Source organism: Alligator mississippiensis, chromosome 5 (assembly GCF_030867095.1).
Source record: "Alligator mississippiensis isolate rAllMis1 chromosome 5, rAllMis1, whole genome shotgun sequence".
NCBI classification, from domain to species: domain Eukaryota; kingdom Metazoa; phylum Chordata; order Crocodylia; family Alligatoridae; genus Alligator; species Alligator mississippiensis.
The window spans coordinates 75,255,304-75,278,200 of NC_081828.1; the positions used below are offsets into that span (position 1 = coordinate 75,255,304).

A 22,897-nucleotide genomic window follows, 5' to 3' on the forward strand; every position below is an offset into this window, starting at 1 on the left:
TCAAAGGAATAGAAACGTTTATTTACATAGCTCATCATAATAAACACACAGCATTTACAAGGTGGCAGTGATCATCAATTAATAACCATAAACTGTTATAACTACAATCAATAAATAATTAACAACTATTAAAACAACAACTGTTATGCCAACAAGTTTTATAACAACAACTTGTAAAACAATAAGCAGCAGACATTCAATATTTTAAATGACAAATGTGGTGGGCTCGCCGCTTTTGCCTGGCAAGCCCGGCTTGGAGAAGGACACTTCAGATCGGAGGAACATTTCTACCAAACAGGTAACAGCTGGGAGGGGCTTGCCCTGCCCCTGCTGGAGTTGGGGAGTGGGGGGGGGTCCTGGACCAGATTGAAAACTGCGCTTTGCAGGTCTGGCAGACTTCAGGGGCAGGGCCTCTGGTGTAAATAAAAGCCCAGCGTGCTGGGTAGAGACAGCGAGGGACGCTGGAAAGAGAAGAGCCTCCACGGGATCTCTTCTTTGCTACAGAGATGTGCAGGTCAGCACACTGGGCTCAGGCTCTGGGAGCCGTGTTGAGGCAGCTCAAGCCTGCATCCTCAGCAGGGCTGGATGGAATAGTTTGCAGACCAGCACAAGAAGAGCCGGTCCTGGCTGCAAAGTTTTCCTTTGTTACCTATTGGAATATTTACCTATATATATACTGAATTAGAAATAATATGTATATTATAATTCAGTAAACTGTAAATAGTTAAAAGCATTGGCATGGAGTTGACTCTATAGAGGAAAGAGGGCTCTGCACTCAAATCACTGGTGTCCCTCTCACAGCACTGTCGCCTGCCTCATCTATCCCTTCCAATTGAGGATGGGCACACCCTTGGGTATTCCGGGTTATACAAACAATCAATAATCAATAATCAACCATTTTCACTATGGATAAGCAATCTTAATTTCTATGTTTCTGAGCTGGACTGCTGTTCTGTCTCCCGTGCCTGTGAATGCCTCCTGCCATGTTGCCTGGGCACGTGTCCGCAGACACAACGAACCTGCCTTGCAATCTTGCTTAGCCACTCCACGCAGCTGTTGATAGTGGTGACAGTCTTGTCTGTCTGGACATCCTTAACAGCCTTCCTATTTGGTCTACGTCTTATTGGCGGAGATATACCTTAGGTAGCTGAAAAGAAATGTGGGAAATTCAGTATTTTTTGATATCCCTGTCCTCAGCAAACACAGTGAGCAGATAAGAAGCGGTCTTTGAAAAATTACCGAGAAGGGCTTTTCATGACAGTGACGAGTAACAATGGTAATAAGCTGATGGAGAATAGGTTTCGGTTAGAGATCAGAAGGCAGTATTTTACAGTTAGGGTGGCCAAAATTGGAACCAACTTCCCAGGGAAGTGGTTCTTGCCCCTACCTTGGGCAAATTCAAGAGGAGGTTGGACAATCACTTGTCTGGGGTCTTGTGAACCCAGCATTCATTCCTGCCTGTGGCAGGGGGTCAGGCTAGATGATCTGTTCCTCCTGACCCTAGCTACTATGAAACCATGAAACTACTATGACAAGTGGGTTGCAGGCCCAGAGTAGCTACTAACAATTTCACATCACAGCCTCTTGGGACCCAGTACCTTGCACCACCCTGCACTGTCCAGTGCACTGAGTCCTTAAAGCAGTGCCCTAAGTCAGCCCAATCTACCACCACCCCCTCTCTCACAGCCCTGCCTAATCGCAGGTGCCAGTTCAGTTTACATTTGACTTAAAGATTCCCTTTGTAAGGAGTGACCTAGAAACCACTACTCAGAGACGAAGCAAAAGTGAATGTTATGAGACGAATGCCCATCTGCGATGTTAAGGAGGAGACAGTCCTAGATAAAGGGGGCTTGAAAACAAAAGCAGAAGCCAGGGTACTGGGTTAAAGAGCTCATTAAAATACTAAAAATCACGCCCCTAGGTGGGAAAAAGTATGCTAATGAAACATACATGTATGTAAATGAGATACATGGCTAAAACACAGGTATAGAGACATGCTCAGTAAAGAACTCCTTGTGTCACTCCTTTATAACCAATCAGCAAACAAGGATGCTTATGGAGGTTCAAAAACTTCTGTATAAAAGATGCTTAGAAATAGTAATCTAGTGTGCTTGTTACGTGAAATTATTCCGCTCGCACCTTTTATTGCTAGCAATAAACCTTCTTTATACTTTCACCCGTGGTATCTTTATTGGCCTTTGCATACCGGGCACGATCCCAGACTTGAGCTGGGGCTCAACACCTTGGGCATCACATACCGGGTGTAGAGGTTGAGGCCCCCAGTCTCTACTCTTTGGAGGAATCCTTGTGTTCCAAACTCTGCTGTTTGGAGACCTAGGGCTTGTTACATGGTTACATGAGGGTGCTTCAGTGTGGGGCTAACTGGCAGGCAGCCTCTGCACTGAAGCACCTTTGTGTGCCATTGCTGGTACCATGCCGCTGTCTTCCTCGCTTGAGGCAGCACCAGTCAGAGTAGTGGTCAGCAACGTCTCAGGAGTGGTGAATGGCACAGAGACCTCGGATCATCTGCGCTCATGGTGTTCAAGTACCTCCATTAGGGGTCAGCGGTAACGATAGTGGAACACTTCATGCACAGGGGTGCTTTGCTTCTGAGCTCTTGCAACTTCACATTGGAATGATGCCCTCCGGATCTTGGCCTTCATTCTGCACTGGGCTGTCGTCTTGCTGCACCCATGCCCTGCAAGTTTCCTGGCCACATCTAGGTATATATGCCAGTTAGCATGCAGGCTGTTGATGAACTGGGTGACCTCAGGGTCACCCAGCCCCTGCCCCAGACTCTTTGTTTTGGCATAGGACCAAGTTGCCCTAGTCCTACATGCCCAAGGCACCCTGTCTAATCTCTTGTCTTCCTAGTTCCAGACATCTCGGATTAATAAGGGGTACACGGGGAGTTGTGCCCCCAATTTATAGGTCTTCAGATGACGTGGTCCAGTAAAGTTCACCCACCTCCAACCCTCTTTTTGGTGCAAAAAGTGTGCACAACAGACATGCTGGTGCCATCCTGGCAACTTTGTATCTTATGGTCAAACCTGCTTGGGGCTGTTTTTTGCAAGGTTTGGCACCAAACATATCTGCAAGGTATAGGTTTAGAATGAGACATGTACTGACAGCTAGGCCAATGAGGGGCATACCCAGGGTCCCCTTCAATCTACCCACCATTCACCCATGTGTCAAGACCCTGTTCATTCACCCTGCTCAATGACATGCAACTTTTAAAGCATTACCGCTTAACACCCAGGCAGGTGAACAGAAAGCCATTTCTCTGTTATGATGTCTCAAAAACCTTTTTTGAGAAACAATAAACCATGACTCTGTTGCACCTGATACATCTGGACATGTCTCATAGATTCATAGATTCATAGATGTAGGGTCAGAAGGGACCTAAGTAGATCATCAAGTCTGACCCCCTGCCCTGGGCAGGAGAGAATACTGGGCTCATGTGACCCCAGCTAGGTAATTGTCAAGCCTCCTCTTAAAGACCCCCAAGGTAGGAGCCAGCATCACTTCCCTTGGAAGTTGGTTCTAGATCCTAGCTGCCCTGACTGTGAAATAGTGTCTTCTAATGTCCAGCCTGAACCTACTCTCAAACAACTTATGGCCATTATTCCTTGTTATTCCGGGAGGTGCACGGGTGAACAGGGTCTCTCCCATTCCCGGCTGGTCCCTCCTGGTAAGTTTGTAGACGGCCACCAGGTCCCCTCTCAGCCTTCTCTTGTGAAGGCTGAACAGGTTCAGGTCCCGTAGCCTATCCTCATAGGGTCTGCCCTGCCGTCCCCGGATCATGCGAGTGGCCCTCCTCTGGACCCTCTCAATGCTGGCTACATCTCTCCCAAAGTGTGGCTCCCAGAACTGGAAGCAGTACTCCAACTGTGGCCTGACCAGTGTCGCATAGAGGGGGAGGATCACTTCCTTGGCCCTGCTTGTGATGCATCTATGGATGGATGACAAGGTGCGGTTGGCCTTACTGACTGTGTCTTAACATTGGCGGCCCATGTTCATTTTGGAGTCGATAATGACTCCAAGATCTCTTTCTGCTACTGTGCTTTCAAGAAGGGAGTTCCCCAGCCTATAGGTATGCTGCTGGTTCTTACTGCCCAAGTGCAGTACCCTGCACTTGTCAGTATTGAATCCCATCCTATTCTCATTCGCCCACCCCTTTAACCTGTCTAGGTCCAGCTGTATCCTGTCCCTCCCTTCTAGCGTGCCCACCTCACCCCAGATCTTGGTGTCATCAGCAAATTTGAACAGGGTGCTTTTCACCCCCTCGTCCAAGTCGCTAATAAAGAGATTAAACAGTGCGGGCCCAAGGACCGAGCCCTAGGGGACCTCACTGCCCACATCTCTCCAGGTTGAATAAGACCTGTCCACCACCACTCTCTGGGCTTCAGAGCAAGCTGGTGTATGCGGTTCGGGTGCCCATCCACAGGTTCCATTGGTTGCAGTAGCTGGTAACAGGAATGGGAAAACAAGGACTTCATGGTCAAAGATCTCATCCCCAGTTGCTAAATGAAAGGGTAACCCCCACCAAATCAAGTAGCATAAAACCTACAGCACGTCCAACCCAATGGAAGAGAAGCATTGTGTGTGTGCTGTAGTACCCCAATGTGATTTAATGACCATTCCCTGATACTTACAAATCCCCAGGCATTGATCCTCTTGTGTCTCCAGAACCAAAACTGATGTTTGGGTCTCTGACACTTCTGCCATGTCATGCAAGTCCAGGTGGGAAAGCACAGTTGTATCCGATACCTCCTCCTCAAGCTTTCCATGTCCTTGTTGAAATGCGGTGCCCAGAACTGGACACAGAACTCCAGCTGCAGTCTCACCAATGCTGAGTAAAGCAGAAGAATCACTTCCTTGGTTTTGCTTTGATAATTATTGCTGTTCAGGAACCAGGGGCAGATTATGGGGTGATGGTACACCTTTCAATATGGCCATGGTTGTGATAAGACAATAGAATGTGGTGATGCTTCTCCTGCAACAAGCCCCTATACTGAGTCTCCCCCCTACCTTGACCCAGCTGTGACCAACTGTGTCCCAGGTGAACCTCAGTGTCTGGCTACAAAAACTGCAACAATTCTGTTTGTTGTACCAACTTTTGCCAGCATGATGGGCTTGCCAGTGGCAGCTTGGCCTGCTGGCTTTGAAAAGTGCAAAACTGATTGGTGGGGGGAACTTCCTTTTCCCTACCCAGGTGAAGGACCGGACTGGAGAGAGAACTAGCCCCCTTGCTTTTCCAATTTGTCCATGTGCCACCTGGAGAGAATAAAAGGGCATCACGCCCAGCTCCGGGAGGTCAGTCAATGAGGGACAGCGAAGAGGGGCTAAGAAGAGCTGGCTGAGCTGACCAATGGCGTGGAGTGGTTGCCCCAGAAGAGCCCCAGAGTGAACCGAAGCCCCGGAGCTGCAGGTGGCTGCTCAGGTATCTGACCCCAGACCAAGGCCAGGAGCCTGGCATGCAGGCGGCAGGGATCAAAGTCCTGGAGCCACAGACAGCGGCTCAGGTATCCAACCCCCGCCCAGGTATGAGGCCAGAAACCTGGCACGCAAGTGGCATGCAGAAGGCCTGGAAACTTGGCACACAGCATGCAGGTGGTATGTGGAGGGTCCAGCTTAGTGTGCAGGCAGCGCTCGGAAGGCCTGGGAGCTTGGTGCGCAGCACACAGGCAGTGTAGAAAGGGCTGGGAGCTCAGCGTGCAGGCAGCATACAGAGGTTCCCAGAGTGGACCCACGCCCAGGCACTGTTTTGAGCCTCCAGCACTGCTCCTGGCGTGGGAGAAATGGTTCACCCTCAGGGACCCAGGATGGCCTCCCCAGGCCCCTGCAGAGGGGTGAGTTGCCCGGGAGAGAGAATCTCCACTGGAGAGGAGGGCTCTTTTCTTCCCTCCTGTTTCCCTCTCCTTCTGTGACCTCTGGTTGGGGTGTCTGAGCAGGTTGAAGGGGCAACTGGGGCTCTGGGACTCCCCATCTCTTTTTATCCACCCCAGTGTGTGGGGCCCTGTACTCCAAACTGTAGGCCACCTGTGTCCCTGACTTTGTGAACTTTGTGCTTTACATTTTGGGAACTTGCGCCTCAGGCTTTGTTGTTTGACATTTCTCTGTAGAGTTTGCTCTCCTGATCCCTCACTGGTGGTACCCATACCACCCATAGTTCCTATATTTCCTGTATATATATTTTATTTTACCCCTGTTCTTTAGTATTAAATTTGTATATAGTTAAGCCTCTACATGTGTTCTGGCTTTGTTCTGTAGGGAGAGGAGGGGAGCTGCACACCCTGAGTAGTTACACACTCCGGCCACTTGCCACCCTCCCCACCCCACAGGCCCTGCACAGCCTGATATGCACCAGGCCTTGCACACCCCTAGGGTTGGCTCTGACTGTAGGGAAATAAATTGAAAGAGTATATAAAAACAGGATCTGGGTGATAATGCAATTAGGAAGGAATCATAAAAACTTTCTGCTTCAAACATAGGTGACTGTTGCTTCCTGAGTTGTGGGGGCAATTGCCCCCCCAGCAGACAGTGATGGGGAGGGTGTCCCCCGCAGCTGATTCTGTCAACCTGCAAGTGGCAGTGGTGCACTGCTGGCACTTCTGGGCATATTGCTGGCACTTCCGGGTGCGATCGGATGCAGGGGCACTATTTCTCCTAGTGCCCCTGCTCCCTGGCCGGCGCTCTCAATGGGGGCACCAGCACTCTCGCCTGCCCCCCACCCGAGGACGCTGGTTGTCACGGGGTGCATATGCACCCCTGTGCACCCCCTACGCATCACCACTGGTTTCAAACCACCATTAACCCACTCTTTCCCTGTTTTACAAGCTAGTAGGGAAACCTAGATACACAACATTATGGTAACCTAAATACATTTAATCCCAAAATTCTACCACATAGGTCCTTAACAAACGTCTTGAGTTTCAGAAGGGCTAACTTTGAGAAACAAGGGTAATTAGTTCATTTGTACTTCACGCAAGTACAAATACTATCAGGACTTTCCATTCCAAATAAGATGAGAAAATTGGTAGGGAAGGCCACAGACACAGATGAACAGGAAACTCAAACAGGCCATGTCAAACTAGAAGAAGAACTACAGGCACTGGAGAATGGGACTGATTAATAAGGAGGAATACCTATCTGTGCCCAGAGAATGCAGGGGCAAAGTAAGGGTTGCTAGAGTGTGAGACTTAATTGAATGTGACCTTGCATGGAATATTATTGCAAATACTTCTGCAATCATATAAACAGAGAACAAGGAGGGAAGAAGTGGGGCCACTCTTTGCTGAAGAAGGGGTGGGACTCAAAGACAACCTAGGTGTGGTCCAAGAATTTAACAAATACTTTGCCTCAGTTCAGGATGGGGAGGTAACTGCAGATTGCTGCTGTTCTGTGTGACAAGGAAGACGCTAATGTAGACATTACCATACCTGATATGGAAACAAAAATTGTTGATTATTACACAAAGTTGAGTGCCTTCAATACTCTCTATCCTAGAGTATTTAAAGAGCTGTCACACAAATAGGAGCTCCTCTAGTGCAGATCTTGGAATCTGTCAACATGGAGATAGTACTGTATGACTGGAACACAGTAAATGCAGTGCCATTTTTTTCAGAAAGGAAAATGTGACCCAAACAATTACAATGGCCTGTGTGAAGAAATCTCCCTCTGTCTGTTCCTGGATTGGGACATTTCAGGCTGGAGAGAGTATGTAACGCCCACACACACTTGGAGTTGTGTGTGGTCAAGTGTGTTTTGGATTTATGTTGCTGTGTATCTTGTTTGCACTGTAGCTGTTGTTTTCTGTGGGACTGGAGAGGACCCCCTCCCATTCCCCCTTATTGGGTCCTGACCCTTTGTCTTAAGTTTCCCTTCGATGGACCTGTAGAACCAGTTTGGTGAATCTGGTCACTTCACCAGGGGTTGCTGACCACTCTTGAAATGATTGGTCTGCATCATCAGGGTTCAAATAATGCCTGGTTCTGGTTGGAACCAAGTGAGGAGGTCAAAAACGTTATTTAAGGGTCAGGCTATCTGGTCTGTGGGGATTTCTTCCTTCAGCAGGCATCTTGGAACAGACTCAAGCAGGGACCTCAGGTTGCCATCTGCATGATCGGTGAGTATGCCTGAAGACTAGCTAAGAAGTTGGATCTAAGTAATTTAGATGCATATCAAAATGGTCACTGAACTCAATATTTGCTGAAAGGCACAAAATATTTTGTTTTGCTCAAGGAGTTTTCTTTTAAGATTCCTGTCCTATACCCCTTCCCTGCTCTCACCCTCTAGGAGCAGTAAAAAGCTATCCATTGCAGTGTGCCTGGCTGTGAATCTCTGAGGGGAGAGACAAGCCCGTACCCTGGCCTACACAGAGCCCTAACAGAGACCAGGGCCTGGGTGGTGGCAGTGATTACCCCAGGCTTGCGGGTGTGCTCCAGGAAGGGGGTCAGCCAGACATAGGTGCCCCATGGGAGACACCTGAAGCATGGTTTTGGGTGTGGCACAGTGAGGTGGGTGGCTCAGAGTAGTAGTACCTGCTACTGTCCTGCCACAACCTGAACCATAAGTAAGATCTTACAACAGATACTGAGGGAAACATAGTTAAAGATCTGAAAAGAGATGGAGAATAAGACAAACACAACATGGATTTATCAGAGAACTATCATGACAGACAAATTTATTATCATTCTGTAACATTTAATGCAGTGGACTTAATTCATCAAGATCTAAACAAAGCTTTTGATACTGTGCCACAAGAGAAATTACTTGCCAAATTTTGAGAGGATGAGGATCAATGTTATAATAATACGACGGGTCAGAAATTGGCTTAAAAGGGAACTGCAGTGGGTTATGTAGAAGGGAGGGTTATCTGAATGGAAGGCAGTTACCAGAGGTGTTCCTTAGGAATTGGTTTTGGGACCTATCCTGTTTAACATTTTTGTAAGATGAACTTAAAGTACAACAAGTTCAAAGAAGGAGTACTAAGATGGTTAAAGTTTTGGTTGAAGGAGTTTGCCTTGTTTATTTTAGCAGAAATGAGATTGAGAGGAATATGATCACTTGATGCAAGTATATACAGAGAGCCAATATTAGTGAAGGCAAAGATTGTTTAAATCTGCAAAACAACACTGACACAAGGTCAAAAGGCTATGAACAGGAATAGATATATTTAGGTTTAGCAGATTTCTAACTACCAGAAGAATATCGTTTTTTAATTATCTTCTAAGCAAAGTGATAGGGATATATCATCGGAATCACTTTAAAGGCCTTGTTACTTGGTAATTTTGGGCAGCTCCTGGAGCTCTTAACCCCTGGCTTGTCTGCACATTAACACCTTAAAGTGGTTTTAAGCACTTGCTATGCAGCTTAAAGTTATACCACTCCAAGGCAGGATTGTCTCTGAGTTGTACTACCCAGCTCCTGTTCCATTAAGGTGTGGCCACTTTCCACAGATGTGCCATCCAAATTGAAGTCCTCCAGTATCCCAGGATCTCTCACATCCTTGCAGCAGGGACAGAAACCTGTTCTGGCTCATCAGCCCTCTAAGGGAGACTCGCAACTACAGCTCCTAGTCCTACCCCTGCTCATCAGGCCTCTAGTGGCAAGTCACAGCTGTGCAGGTGGGGGACAGTCAGAGGTTTCTAGACTAAGGGTGTGACTGCTCCATGTTCCAAACTAGCACTAACACCAATCAACATGTGTGTGGCTCACAGTGTAAAGTGTAACAAGGCCTAAGGTAGGGCTGGATATGCCATGAAAGGATTGATATGATAGGACATGGAGTTTTTTCACCACTCAGTGCCTGTGATATGGAGGCTTGGGAGTTATGTGGTTTCCAGCCTAGGTTATAAAATAAATATTGCAGTCTAGAAGGCATCTGGTAATCCCATGCTTTAAGTCTTTGGCTAGTTTTGATAGGGCTGATCCTGTCTTGAGTAGGAGTTTGGACTAGAGGACCTTTTGAGGCCCTTTCCAGTTTGCTTTTCTATGATTCTATGGTCATCAGTTGAAAACAAGAAGGATTTTTCTCCTGACAAATTCTAGCAAATTCTGAAAGTGGTGTGGGATGGTTTGCACCTTCCTCTGAGGCATTCTGACATTGGGCACAGCTAAGACTGGAGTTTTTAATAGGGTGCACTGATGCTGGTACTAGAAACCTGGCTAAAGGGTTTTACTCGTCCATTCAAGGTCATACCAATCACCACATTTACCACTATTTTACTCTGGTGGGCAGAGGTGGGCAGAGGTGGTGGGAGTGGTCTAGCCCCACTGATGAGGATACAGCTATAGTTGATTCACACCAGCATGGGATCTCACCCATTAAACTATGAAGTGGGGTTAATTTACTACAGCTGAGGGTCTGGCCTCAATGACTTCAAAAGAGTAATGCTGATTTATACTGCCTGGAGATCTGGCCCCTATGAACTGATTGCTTTCAGTGGGAAACAAGAAGAGTCTCTCAGCAAATCTTTAAGCACCAGGGACTCTCCAGAATGTAAACTGGTAACAGGGGCAAGAAAGGAGCACCACAGTCTTTCTGGTGGCAGTAAGTATTTGTAAACAGTGCGGGCTGGATACTCCTCACCACAACACTCAGGTAAGTTCAAGGCAATTCCATCGCAACCAGAGGCTGACCCCAGGTTGCTTCTGGTGTGCATGGGATCAGGATCCAGCTCTGACTTCTTGACTTCAGCAGTCACGCTGGATTTGCCCAATACCTGGGTAGATGGTTCTCCAGGTTTTGTACAAAGCTCCAAGGAGCCTTAAAGCCAAAGCTGTGATTGTCCCCTTGGGGCACCATTCCTTATTAAGGTCTGCAAAGCTGCTGGGATGCATGCACAGCTCCTCCAGAGTCTTGAGGATCTGTCCACCCCTACAGAGTAGTTAAATACTCTTCCAGAAAAGCACCACTCTTTGGCTTTCTGCAAGGTGCTGTGTGGTAGAGGGCCTAACTCCGTCCAGCCTACAGGAGAGTCTTTACCCATGCTGCTACTGAAAACAGGCCGGTCACGTTTGACATTGTTGCCAAAACGGCTAGTTTCATTCCCCTGGAGGCTTGTTCAATTACCCTCAAGGAGAGAGTCACACATACACGCTGGGTCCATTTAGGTTTATTGTTTGCAAACAGTTCAGTTGCAGAGAGCTCAAATCAGGGCCGACGATGAGTCCGGCCTGGAATTATATTTTTATAGCTTACATTCAACAGAATCTTGACGTACTAGAAGTTTATTGGCTGCAGTACCAGTTCCTAATTGTGACGTCTTATCTTGTAGGCTGTACTTAACTAGTTATTGGTTAATGTGACTTATCAGGGTTAGTACGTGCGCACTCAAAGGTAGAATTGCAGCATGCTCAGAAGAAAAGAGCAATTTCAACGAAGTTAGTTAAACTTTAGTAACTTCCTATCTTAATGTAACCTTAAGGCACTGGACAGAGATGATTTCAAAGTGCAAGGCAAGAGGTAAGAACCACAGACCACAGCTTGGACATTAGACCTCCTGATCTTTACACAAAAGGGTCATAAGACACTTCTATCATACGGTTGTTGCTCAAGCATTACTGCAAAATTATGGGGGCTAACGTCTTTTTACTACAACATCAACAACCCTGAAGCTGCTCGGAGCCAGTGTGACTTTTCTTACCTGTCCAAGAACAGAAGGTAAGGGGCCAGTCCCTTTTCTCATGGCTGAGAGCTGGGCAGGTCGGGAGAGATCAGCAGGTGTGCTGAGGTTTCTACCCTGAGCCTGCTTAAGCTGCACAGGGCAGGCCATGGCTGCATTTATGTTATGGGAATAGCTCTTCCTCTAGGAAGACTCCATGTTGCTCAGTGCTGAAGGAAAAGGGCAGTCTGCTTGCCCAGTGAGGTGTATCTGGCATAGTCTGGGTTTCCTGCTCAGAGCGACTCAAGAGAGTGGTTTGCAGAGCTCAAAAGACAGGCAGAACAATACTGTCGGGCTTGAGAAAAGAAATAACATACTAGAATCCTGCAGCGATTGGGCTTACCAAGGCATGAATGTTTATGTATATGCCAGAGACAATGGGCTTTTCCTTTCTGAACACCTGAGCAGAGAGCAATAGATGGTAAAGGTTTTAGTTCTTCTACTCCTTGCTACCTCTTAGAGTTATCCCCTCAGCCTCACTAGCCTCAGCTGCAAACCAAATACAGGCAGGTGTGAGACAGGCTTCCAAGTGAGTCTGCCCACATCCAGGGAAGGAAAATGGATCCAGTGTGACTATTTTCTTTCAAGTGCAAGCCGTCTTTGAGATTTCCACCCATCATGCATTTGGGCCACTTTGCTAACTTGTGGGATAGAGTCAAATCATCATAGCTCTATGCACACAGGTGCAAAGGAAGAGAAAGCTCTGTATCTGCACAGCTTGGGGCAAGTCTGTGCTGAGCTCTTCAGAGTCAGATTCCAGCTCCTCACTCCAAGAGATAGGAAAGGAGACTGGAAAAGGAACAGCCCTGATTTTTTTATTTTTAGGTTCATTGGTATATCTGAAAAACAGAAAAGAAGCAAAATCAGGTCAAGTTGACTTGAATATTGAATTGTTTGACATTTGCCAAGAGAAGCAAAATTGGTTTGGGTCAAAGGAAATGTTTGTTTTGGTGTTGAAGATTCCTGTACATTTTACGAAATAAATAAATAAATAAATAAATAAAAGGAAACTGCTAACTGAAAAGTCATTCTAACTGAAAATCAAAGCATGTTGTTTCTTGTTCCAAACCAAAACACTTCCATTTTTTTCAGATTTTAGTTTCTTTTTTCCCCTCCAAACCACACAATTTTGGCAGAATTGATCTGAATTTATGTAATACTTTGGTGGCTGCATTTTTTGCTAGGGAAAGAAAGGTCAGAGTAGTTTATTCAGCTGAGATCATGGCTTTCAATCTGGTGGTGCAGTGCTTAGGGCACCATGTGGGGACAAGAAACTTTGTTTAGTTTCCAGCTCTGACACAGCTGAATCACCAAGGACAAAATTCTACTTTACATGCCTGAATAGCACATTATGCAGCTTTATAACTGTTTTTGGCACTTGAATGTAATTTGGGATACCTGTCAAAAAGGTATGGAGGAGGCCTCTATGGTTTAACCCAAAAGCCTGGTGGCTAGGGTATTTGCCTAGGGGTGGAAGACCCATATTCCAAGACCCCCTGATCCAGGGTGGGGCTTGAACACACATCCTGTTTCATAGTAAAGTGCTTTAACCACCAGACCATAAATTAGGTATTGCCCAGCATCTTCTCCAGCCCTACTCTTGAAGCTGACCTTCAGGAAGCCAAGAAAGGGAGATACATGGGGCCAAGAAACCAGCACAAGCCAAAGGATGTGTGGATCACCGAGATAGTTCCTGCACTGGATGGATTTTTAACAAGGAACCTTGCTTTTAAATGGGGCAAAAGCTTCCCCACTCATAGAATAATAGAATTGTAGAAAATTAGGGTTGGGAGGGACCTCGGAAGGCCATCTAGTCTAACCCCCTGCTCAAAGCAGGACCATCTCAAACGATATCATGCCAGCCAAGGTTTTGTCTAGCCTGGACTTAAAAGCCTCCACAGATGGAGATTTCATAACCTCTGAGTAACCTGTTCCAGTGCTTTACTACCCTCCTATTGAAAAAGTCTTTCCTAATATCTAACCTAAACTTCCCTTGCTGCAACTTGAGATCATTGCTCCTTGTTCTGTCATCTGCCACCACCAAAAAGAAATCTCCATCCAATGAATTGAACTGTAACCTGGGCAGTACCCCAAAATGTACCCCCTCTCCAGTTGAAGGGATCAAAGCAGGTGCAGAAGCGCTGTGGGAGGTGTAGGGACTCTCTTCCCCCTATAGAGCAGAGCCAGACCACCACTGGGGACTTAACCATATACCTTTTAATGAGGGAACAATACTGGGAACATAACAGGCATAATCAGGGGGTATAGTGGACACTACAAGGCTCCAAGGGGGCAGTATTCAACAAAGGTTAGACACTTAAAATCATTGACAAAAGACAGGGTTAACAAATATAAAACACAAACAGCAGAGCAAACAATACTGGTTGGGGAAATATAAAAAGGCACAAAATACAAAATGTCAAAGGACAAAGAAATATAGGGCTTGGGTACCTGGAAGGGGAGAAAAACACAGTGGCCCCTTTCCACTGCAAAAGGAATTTCTCCTTGTTAGCTCACTCACCCCAAGTTACCAAAGCTGGGACTTGAACTCATATCTCCCATGTGGAACGCAAAACACTACTACACAGCTACCAGTGCTAAGCACTGCTCTGAACTGCTAGGGGTCTTGACCTTCCTGGAGCCCCAGCCTCACATTGAGCTGCTTGGTCTCTGATTGGAGGAGCTGGAAGCCGAGCTAGGAACCTCTCAGGTCACTGCTCAGATCCTTGCTGAAGCGGGAAGCCTCTCCTGCTGGCCACATGCTGTGCTACTGAGGGTCCAACTGCTGCCTGCAGGTCCTGTTCCTTCAGGCTCTTCTGGGGCAACTGCTCCCGCCCCACTGGCTCAGCTCTTTGACACTCCTTCCTTGTGGTCCCTCACTGGTCTCTTCCCTGAGTCAGCTGTGCTGCCCCTTTTATCCTCCTCCAGGTCACCCAAGGGGCCAATCAGGGGACATGAGGGGTGAGTCTCTGGGGCCTGATTGGTGAGGAAAGGGAATCCCACGTCCTCCAATCATCTTTTGCTCTTTCAAAACCCCTGGGCTAAGTCACTGCCAGCCAGCCTGTCACATAACCATTCCTTTCCATCCAATGAATCTTAAATAGAAGGTGCAGGGGCTCTGCTTCAAGAGGAGGGCTGCAGGGAGAGGTAGGCAGTCCTAATCTGTTGCCTAGTGGTTTGAGTACTTTGCTAGAGCTGCAAGTTCAAATCCCTCATTGGGTGAGGGGAGAATATGATCAAAATCTCAGGACATATTTGTGGAATAGAGGGCTACTCAGCTGAATTGCATGCCCAGCTAAATCACAAGCTGTGTATACATGCTAAAAACTGCAGGTATATGACAACATAGGTGCCTGATCTGGGGGAAAAAGGATGGAGCCCCACTTTTCCTGACTGTACCTCTGTCTTGCTAAGTATGGGGGTATGCTGTGAAAAGTAATAAGGACATAAGAGTGATGACCTGGGTCAGACCACAGGTCCATCTAGCCCAATATTCCATATCTTAATGACAAAACAGATTCTAAGGAGAGGAGTGGGGCCTCTCCAGATTGATCTGTGCCCTGCCTCTCTTCAAGCATTCAGGGGATGAGGAAGACCTAACATGGAGGTTGCACCTCTAATTACTATCCACTGATGGGCCAGTCCTGAAAGGACCTTGTGAGTGGTCAGGCTAGGGCTGTAGCTACAGTGAGGTTAGAGTGGTGTGAAAACCACAGTTTCTTTTTGGCAGGAAATTCAGTTTCAATATTTGTTTTCATTTCCAATTACAGCAAAAGGTCACATTTCAAAATTTCCTGTAATTTTGCAAATATTTGACCTTTTCCAATAGAATGTTTTGGTATTTGTTTGAAAGTTGCCAAGTAGCTCTAATCCTTACCTCATGTCTATCAGAACTATGGCTCTACTGGTTTTCTGGGGGAACCTGGCCAAGTTTCTCAGTCACTCTGCCCATTTCCCCATCTGTAAAAATGAGGATCATGATGCTTTGACCTCCTTTGTGAAGAGCTTTGAGCTCTGCACATGAAGAGGGCCAGATGTTCTTCATATGACTCTTGGGGTTTGGATGGGTCTACTCTTAAGTTAGGGAGTGTTGCCAGACAGGAACCAGATCCACTCTGCTCGCATCTGGGCTCTGTGAAAAGTTAGTCACTTGAACGGAATGTAGCGAAGAGCAAGAAAAATGTGATGTGGGGCTCCTTGACAAAGGTAAAAGGAAAAAATGAAGCCCTTCTCACAAGGTCCAGTAATGGGACAAAGTGAGAAAGGGCACCATCAAGAATTTTTCCCAGTCCAGGCAAATTTTCTAGATGCCTTTGCTAACTAGTTCCTTCAAGAAGTGCTATATTGTTCCAGAGATTGTGTAAGCAACCCACCACTAAGAACACAAGACCCGTTTGCACCCTAAGTCTCTTGGTGCTACAAGAAATAGCTTTAGAGAAGGCTTTTGCTTCTGAGCATTGTCAGCCTTGTGACTCCTCTGGTGAGAATTGTGGCTTTTGTCAGCGCTGGTGGGCTAATGCCAGTTGTTGAAATTGCAGCAGACCTCCTGTGTGAAGCTGGCTCATGTAGGAAAGTTAAAAAAAAAAGAAAAGAAAACAAAAAGATTGGACAGGTTCTTGGAGAAAAGGGGCATCAGTAGCTATTAGGTGTTAGAGATACAGTGTCTGAATCAAAGCTTCCTAGTAGGCCCATGCAAAGCAGCAAGTATTTGCTTTAGATTTGGATTCAGTTGACTCAGAGGGACCAAGATTTGATTTGGTGATTCGAATCACTGTCCTGATTCGATTCAGAGATTTGGCAGGGGTGGGCAAAATGCGGCCTGGGGGCCAGATGTGGCCTGCCAGGCCATTCTATCTGGCCCGTGGGGCCCCTAAAAAATTTAGAAAATTAATATTAATCTGCCCTGGGCTGCCTGTCATGTGGCCCTCGATGGCCTTCCAAAACTCAGTAAGCGGCCCTCTGCCCAAAATAATTGCCCACCCCTGCTATACAGGCAGCAGTCCTTGACGCTGGACACAGCTGCCTCCAGTTGGTAAGTCTGTTTTGGTGGGCGGAAGAGGGAGGAAAGAGGCTTGGGGGTGGGGGGGTGGGTCAATGCCCCCACAGTGAGGGAGGGATTGGGGCTGGGGGTGGGGCTGGGAGAAGCTGCCCAGCTGGGGCGGCAGGGCACAGGACTCAGGGAGGCGGACTCCCGCTACTGCATGCTGCCAGTCCGAGATCTGCACTTCTGGTGGCTCTCGCCGCTGGTCTGAGAGGGCATGGGAGCAGGCATGTGCCCTCGGACCTGCGCGGGACAGGCTTGGCCAGGCTGCGCTCTGGATGGGCAGAGGAAGGTGCTGGGAGTGAGGGCTATGCCCTCCCACCGCTCACCCAGCCAGGCAGGGAGGCACAGGATGGTGCTGCTTTACTGTCTCAGACAAGTGGCGCTCAGTGGCAGAAGCCGTTTTAGCCTCCCCATGCCTCCCAGATAATCTGTGGCTTCACCCTGCTCTGCCTGGCTGGGCAAGCGAGCAGTGGCAGGTGTGCGCACCCGGATCAGGGCAGGGCCAGCGGCAGAGGCTATGGGGAATTTTAGGGTGGCTGCAGCTCTTCCGCCCCCCCCCGGGCAAAACCCACACTCAACTGCGCTCTGTGGGGTGGGTGGAGCCAGGGCTGTGCTCCAGGCTGTGGCTGGGACTAGCTGCCCAGAGTGCAGCCTGGCTCCACCTGCCCTGTGGAGCGCAGCCTGGCAGCGGGCAGCTCGTGCTAGCCTCCCAAAGTGAAGCCTGGCCCAGCCCACCCCGCGCAGATCTGGGGGCACATGCCCACTCCCATGCCCTCCCAGACTGGCAGCAAGAGCTGCCAGAGGAGCCACTGGAAAGAGTAGCTCCCAGATCGGAGGCGCATGGTAGTGTGCAGTGGCTGGAGCACCCATCCCCAAGTCCCATGCCCCCCTGCCCCAGCTGGGCAGCTTGTCCCAGCCCCAGTCCCAATCCTTCCCTCTCTGTGGGGGTGTTGATCTGCCCCCCCCACACCCCTTCCCTCCCCCCCCTCCGCCCACCACCACAGATGTACCAGCTGGAGGTAGCTGTGTCCAGTGTCGAGGACTGCTGCCTGTATAGTCTATGGCCATCTCTCTGAATCTCTCTTAATTGATTTGGAGGCTTTCGATTCAATTCGGACCTTTTAATGGGTCTCCCAATTCGATTTGGATTCGGAGATTCGGCTGCCGAATCGGGCTGAATCTCATCCGAATTGAATCAGCTACCGAAGCTTCACACAGCTCCTAGACCTTAACTGCTGATGGCTGGAAGTGAAGGAGGAATAGTGGAAAAAACCCTGGTTATACCTGGTTCACTCTCTCTTTCAGCATCCATTCTCTGGCAGTGTGTGACACAGGATACTGGCCTTGATGGACCTATGGTCTAACCCAGGCGTGGGCAATTATTTTGGGTGGAGGGCCGCTTACTGAGTTTTGGCAAGCCATCAAGGGCCGCATGACAGGCAGCCAGGAGCAGATAAATATTTTCTAAATTTTTTGGGGGCCCCGTGGGCCAGATAGAATGGCTTGGTGGGCTGCATGTGGCCCATGGGCTGCATTTTGCCCAGCCCTGGTCTAACCAAACAAATGGCAATTCTTATGTTTTTATGTACAGCAAATATAAGAATTACCATCGTGTAAGAAATTCCTTCATTTCCAAATTTTGGTCATGTTCCAAACTGAGGCAGAGTTGGAATCACTGAGTTTTTCACAAAATGAACTATTTTAAAAATGTTTTATTCCCACCTGTGCATTGAATAATTCAACCTCACCTCACCTAACAGAGCATAACCACAATTTGTGGGCCTGTGGATTGTTTCTATTAGGAGAAGGAAGTGGGGGGTGGAGTCAGGTGTTTATGACATCTTGCAAAGAATGGATAAATCCCAGTGCCAGGAATACAGAAAGAATCAAATCATAGGAGGAAATTGTCTTTGCTCCCAGTCGCATATCTCTACTTCAAACAAAATCCCATCATGCCCCTTTCACAGACAGGTCAAATACCTAAGCAGTCTCTTTTGCACCCTTGGGTGCAGACAGAAGTGCAGCTGCCACCTGTAACTCAGAGGGTGCTTGCACATGTGATGGGTTTAGTCCCCTAAATTGAAATGCTGGGGTTTTTTTTCAGTTGTGATGATTAAAAACCCACTGTTTCAATTTAGGGGCTTCCCTCACTGTTATGGCAAGGGGCCTGATTGTTCCCCACCCCCGCAAAGTCTGCCCACATCTCCCATGGCTGGGGGGGTGAGCTGCTGGTGGGCCATGGCCCCTGAGCTGCAGGGGACCCAAGTAATTTCCTCCATGGTGGTGGCACCCCCTGGGGCTGCCCAGCTCAGACTTGGGGAACATTTGGATCAGGCTTGTTCTGCCTCTCAGCTGGGACAGCCCCTGGCCTGCTAGCAGCCTGTCCGGACAGCCCTAGGGGTGCCACCACTGTGGAGGGAAGGACTGGGCCCCCCTGTAGCTTGCACCCTGGCTACAGGTAGGCTCTGTGGGGGGGAAAAAAAAGGATCGGGCTCCTCAATGTGCTTTTTTTTTTTTCTGGCAGAACCTGCCCGCGTGAGCTGCCAGTGGGCTGAACAGCCTCTGAGCCTCGCGGGGGGTGGGGGCGGTGTTTATCCTTCCCTCTGTGGCAGCAGCAGTCCTTGGGGCTGGGGACTGCCCCAGCTCAGACAGCACCTGCTGGATCCAACTGTTTCCTGAGCCTGCCAGGGCTTTCAGCGCCACGTGCACTGTCCCCACCGCCTTCCCGCCACATGGGACCACCTGGGAATGGGCTGTCTTGCCCCTGGGGCACCGTGGGGAAATGGCAGGAGGGCAGCTGAGTGTACTGGTGGCTGGAGAAGGCAGCAGGGATGGTACACGACGTGGGCTAGGAGAAGAGTTGGAGCTGGTGGCTGCTGCCTCTGAGCTGGGGCAGCATCTGCCTGCTAGCTGCCCGCCTGGGCAGCCCCAAGGGGCACCGCTGCCGCAGAGGGAAGGACTGGGGTCTCCCAAAGCTTAGGGGCCGCTCAGCCTGCTGGCAGCTCAAGTGGGAAGGCTGCACCGGAACAACAACAACAAAAAAAGCAACGGGCCTAATCCTTTTTTTCGTGGAGCCTACCTGCAGCCAGGGGACGAGCTGCTGGCAGGGCTTGAGCTGGGGGAGCCCTAGTCCTTTCCTCCATACCAGCCGTGTTCCTTAGGACCTCTCAGGTGGGCTGCTAGTGGGCCAGGGGCCGCCCCAGCCTGGAGACAGCACCCAGCCTGATCCAACTATTTTCTGAGCCTGAGCTGGAGCACGCCAGGCTCACTGGAGCACCCCAGCAGTCCACCTGGGCAGCCCTGGGGGGCGCTGCCACTACAGAGGGAAGGGCTGGGGCCCACCACAGCTCAGGTGCCACTTGGCCCACTGGCAGCTCATCCTTCAGCTATGGTAGATGTGGGCAGGTCTGCGAGGGGGAAAAAAAGAAAAGATTGGGCCCCTTGCTGCTTCTGCCTTCAGCCTGCCTCTTGTGGCTGGGGGTTGGGTGGGGGGAGCTGTCAGATTAAAGGCTTCAAAGTTACAAGTAGCTACATTACAAACTAAGCTACATGGGGATGGGGTTTAGTCTGCAACCCCTCCCCCCCCCCCCCCCCCCCCCCGGTGTAAAGTGTCATGCAATTAAACTGCAAAAATGGGCAATTTTTGTCACGTGTACAAGCGCTCAGAATGACTTCTGCAAAATGTTCTGAGATGCAAGAATTACCCCAGACCAAACAGAAGTTCACTGTTCGTTCTAGCTGGGAGGGGAATCTAGCTGCGATGTGGGAGCCTGCAGCAGTCAGGGTAGCCTCTCTGTCAGTGCTGGCTGTTTTCAGAATTGCAAGGTGGAAAGGCAGCAGGGGGAGCTCATTCTTCTGGCTCCACAGCTGGCACTGAAGGGTGGGATGGGTGAATTGGGAATCCTCCACCTTCGGGGGGAGGGGTGCTTGGAGCTCCCATACATCCACCCTACCCTCGGGCGGGGGGGGGCGGCTGAAAAACCTCAGACTGAACTCCCTCCACTCTTTCCTCCCTCCCATTCTGAAAATAGCAGAAGGCTGGGCGCTCCACAGAATCATAGAAAATTAAGGTTGGAAGGGACCTCAGGAGGTCATCTAGTTCAACCCCCTGCTCAAAGCAGGACCATCCCCAGCTAGATCATCCCAGCCAAGGCTTAGTCCAGCCGGGTCTTAAAAACTTCCAAGGATGGAGCTTCCACCACCTCTCTGGATAACCTGTTCCAGTGGTTTACTACCATCCTAGTGAGAACATTCTTCCTAATATCCAACCTAAACTTCCCTTGCTGCAACTTGAGGCCATTGCTCTTTGTTCTGTCATCTGCCACCACTGGGAACAATCTAACTCCGTCCTCCTTCAAACCCCACTTCAGGTAGTTGAAGGCTGCTACTAAAGCCCTTTTCAGTCTTCTCTTCTCTAGACTAAATAAACCCAGTTCCCTCAGTCTTTCCTCATAAGTCACATCTCCCCCACCCTCTTGCCATTTTTGTTGCCCTTCGCTGGACTTTCTCCAATTTGTCCACATCCTTTCTGTAGTGGGCGGTGGAGGGGAGGGTGCAAAACTGGACACAGTACACCCATGTGGCCTTACCAGTGCTGAATAGAAGGGAATAATCACCTCCCTTGACCTACTGGCAACACACCTAGCAGTGCAGCCCAGCATGCTATTAGCCTTCTTGGCAGCAAGGGCACACGGCTAGACAAAGATTGGGTTGGAATTATCTATTTGGGGATGATCCTGCTTTGAGTAGGTGACCTAATGAGGTCCCTTCCAACCCTACCTTTCTACGATGCTATGGTTCCCAGGCCAGTGCTCTGTCTGCCAGTCCATATTGCCTCCCTGAAAGTGCTAGCTTCAGTGCAAAGGGCTTTTTGTGTCTCCAGCAGCCTTGGCTGACCTGGTCTAGCCAGTGTCACCCTGCTGACATCCATGCTGGTGCCATTCTGGTGCAGTTATCCCACAGTGCACTGTTTGCAACATGTGTGAGCATTTAGGGCATAAAAACAAGGAGGTCAAGGGTATGATACAGGGAAAGCCCTCCAATCCTTCACTGCACATCCAGTAGGTAGGTTAGATCCACCCTGAGATGGGGATACCTCCATTCTGTGTTTTTGGGGTGGGACATATGCAACCATTCCCCCCAGGATAGAGAACCCTATTAGGTGTTTGGGAGGACAGGATAGGTGGGTCTTATGTATCTGAGTATAGTGGGACGACTGTGTATCTGTGAGGTGGGAGGCAAGTTGGGCTGTAAGGCCTGTCCCCCACACTTCTTGTCTGATTCCTCCTCTCCCTCCAGGGCCCTGAAATCAGGTAGTGGGAACCACACCTGTGAAGGAATCCATGCTGCTGGGGCTTGCCCCTCCACCGTAGGCCTGGCTCCCACTCTTCTTGGGCTTTCTGCTGCTCTATACTCTGGCACTGATAGGGAATGGGCTTCTAGTGGGGCTGAGCTGGTTTGATCCCTACCTGGGCTCTCCCATGTATGTCTTTCTGAGGAACTTCTCAGTGCTGGACACGTGCTATGCCTTTGTCACACTGTCTCAGCTGCTAGCTGGCCTGCTGAAGGGCCACCGGGTCATTGCACTCATGGCCTGTGCCACCCAGACCTGCATCTTCCTCTCACTTGTTATTCCCCTGTGCTTGCTGCTGGCCATCATGGCCTATGACTGCTACTTGGCTGTGTGTCACCCACTACATTACATGACCCTCATGAGCCCTGGGTAGTGCTGGGGGCCGGCAGGCACAGCCTGGGTTGATGGTTTCTTCCTCTCTGGGGTAGACACTGCTGTGGCTTTCCACCTGCCCTACTGTGAACATGCCCACATCAACTACTTCTTCTGTGAGGTGACAGCTGTGCTGGAACTGGCATGTGCTGGCGCCTCAGCTGCCCAGGCTGTGGTAATGGTAGTGGGTGTGCTGGTCCTCTTGGCTCCTCTCGCTTTCATCCTGGCCTCCTATGTCCTCATTGTGTGGATGGTGATATATATACGTTCCAGCCAGGGCTGCCGCTGGGCCTTCTCCACTTGTCTCCCACCTCACTGTGGTGACCATCTTCTATGGGGCTGCCATCTATACCTACATGAGGCCCTGCCTCAGCCTCTGGCCTATCCTGGACAAAGTTGTGTCCATCTTCTACACAGCAGTCACCCAGCACTGAACCCTCTCATATATAGCCTCCGCAA

At 49.3% G+C, this 22,897-nt stretch overlaps 1 long non-coding RNA gene across 1 annotated transcript in view; it reads right to left on the reverse strand.

Annotated features, from left to right (window-relative positions):
- Window positions 1-22,897, reverse strand: part of LOC132250829 (uncharacterized) — a 25,980-nt gene continuing 3,083 nt past the window's right edge. Inside the window, exon 2 of the long non-coding RNA XR_009462474.1 lies at window positions 1-1,147. This is a non-coding gene — a long non-coding RNA (uncharacterized LOC132250829). The remainder of the gene's footprint in view (window positions 1,148-22,897) is intronic.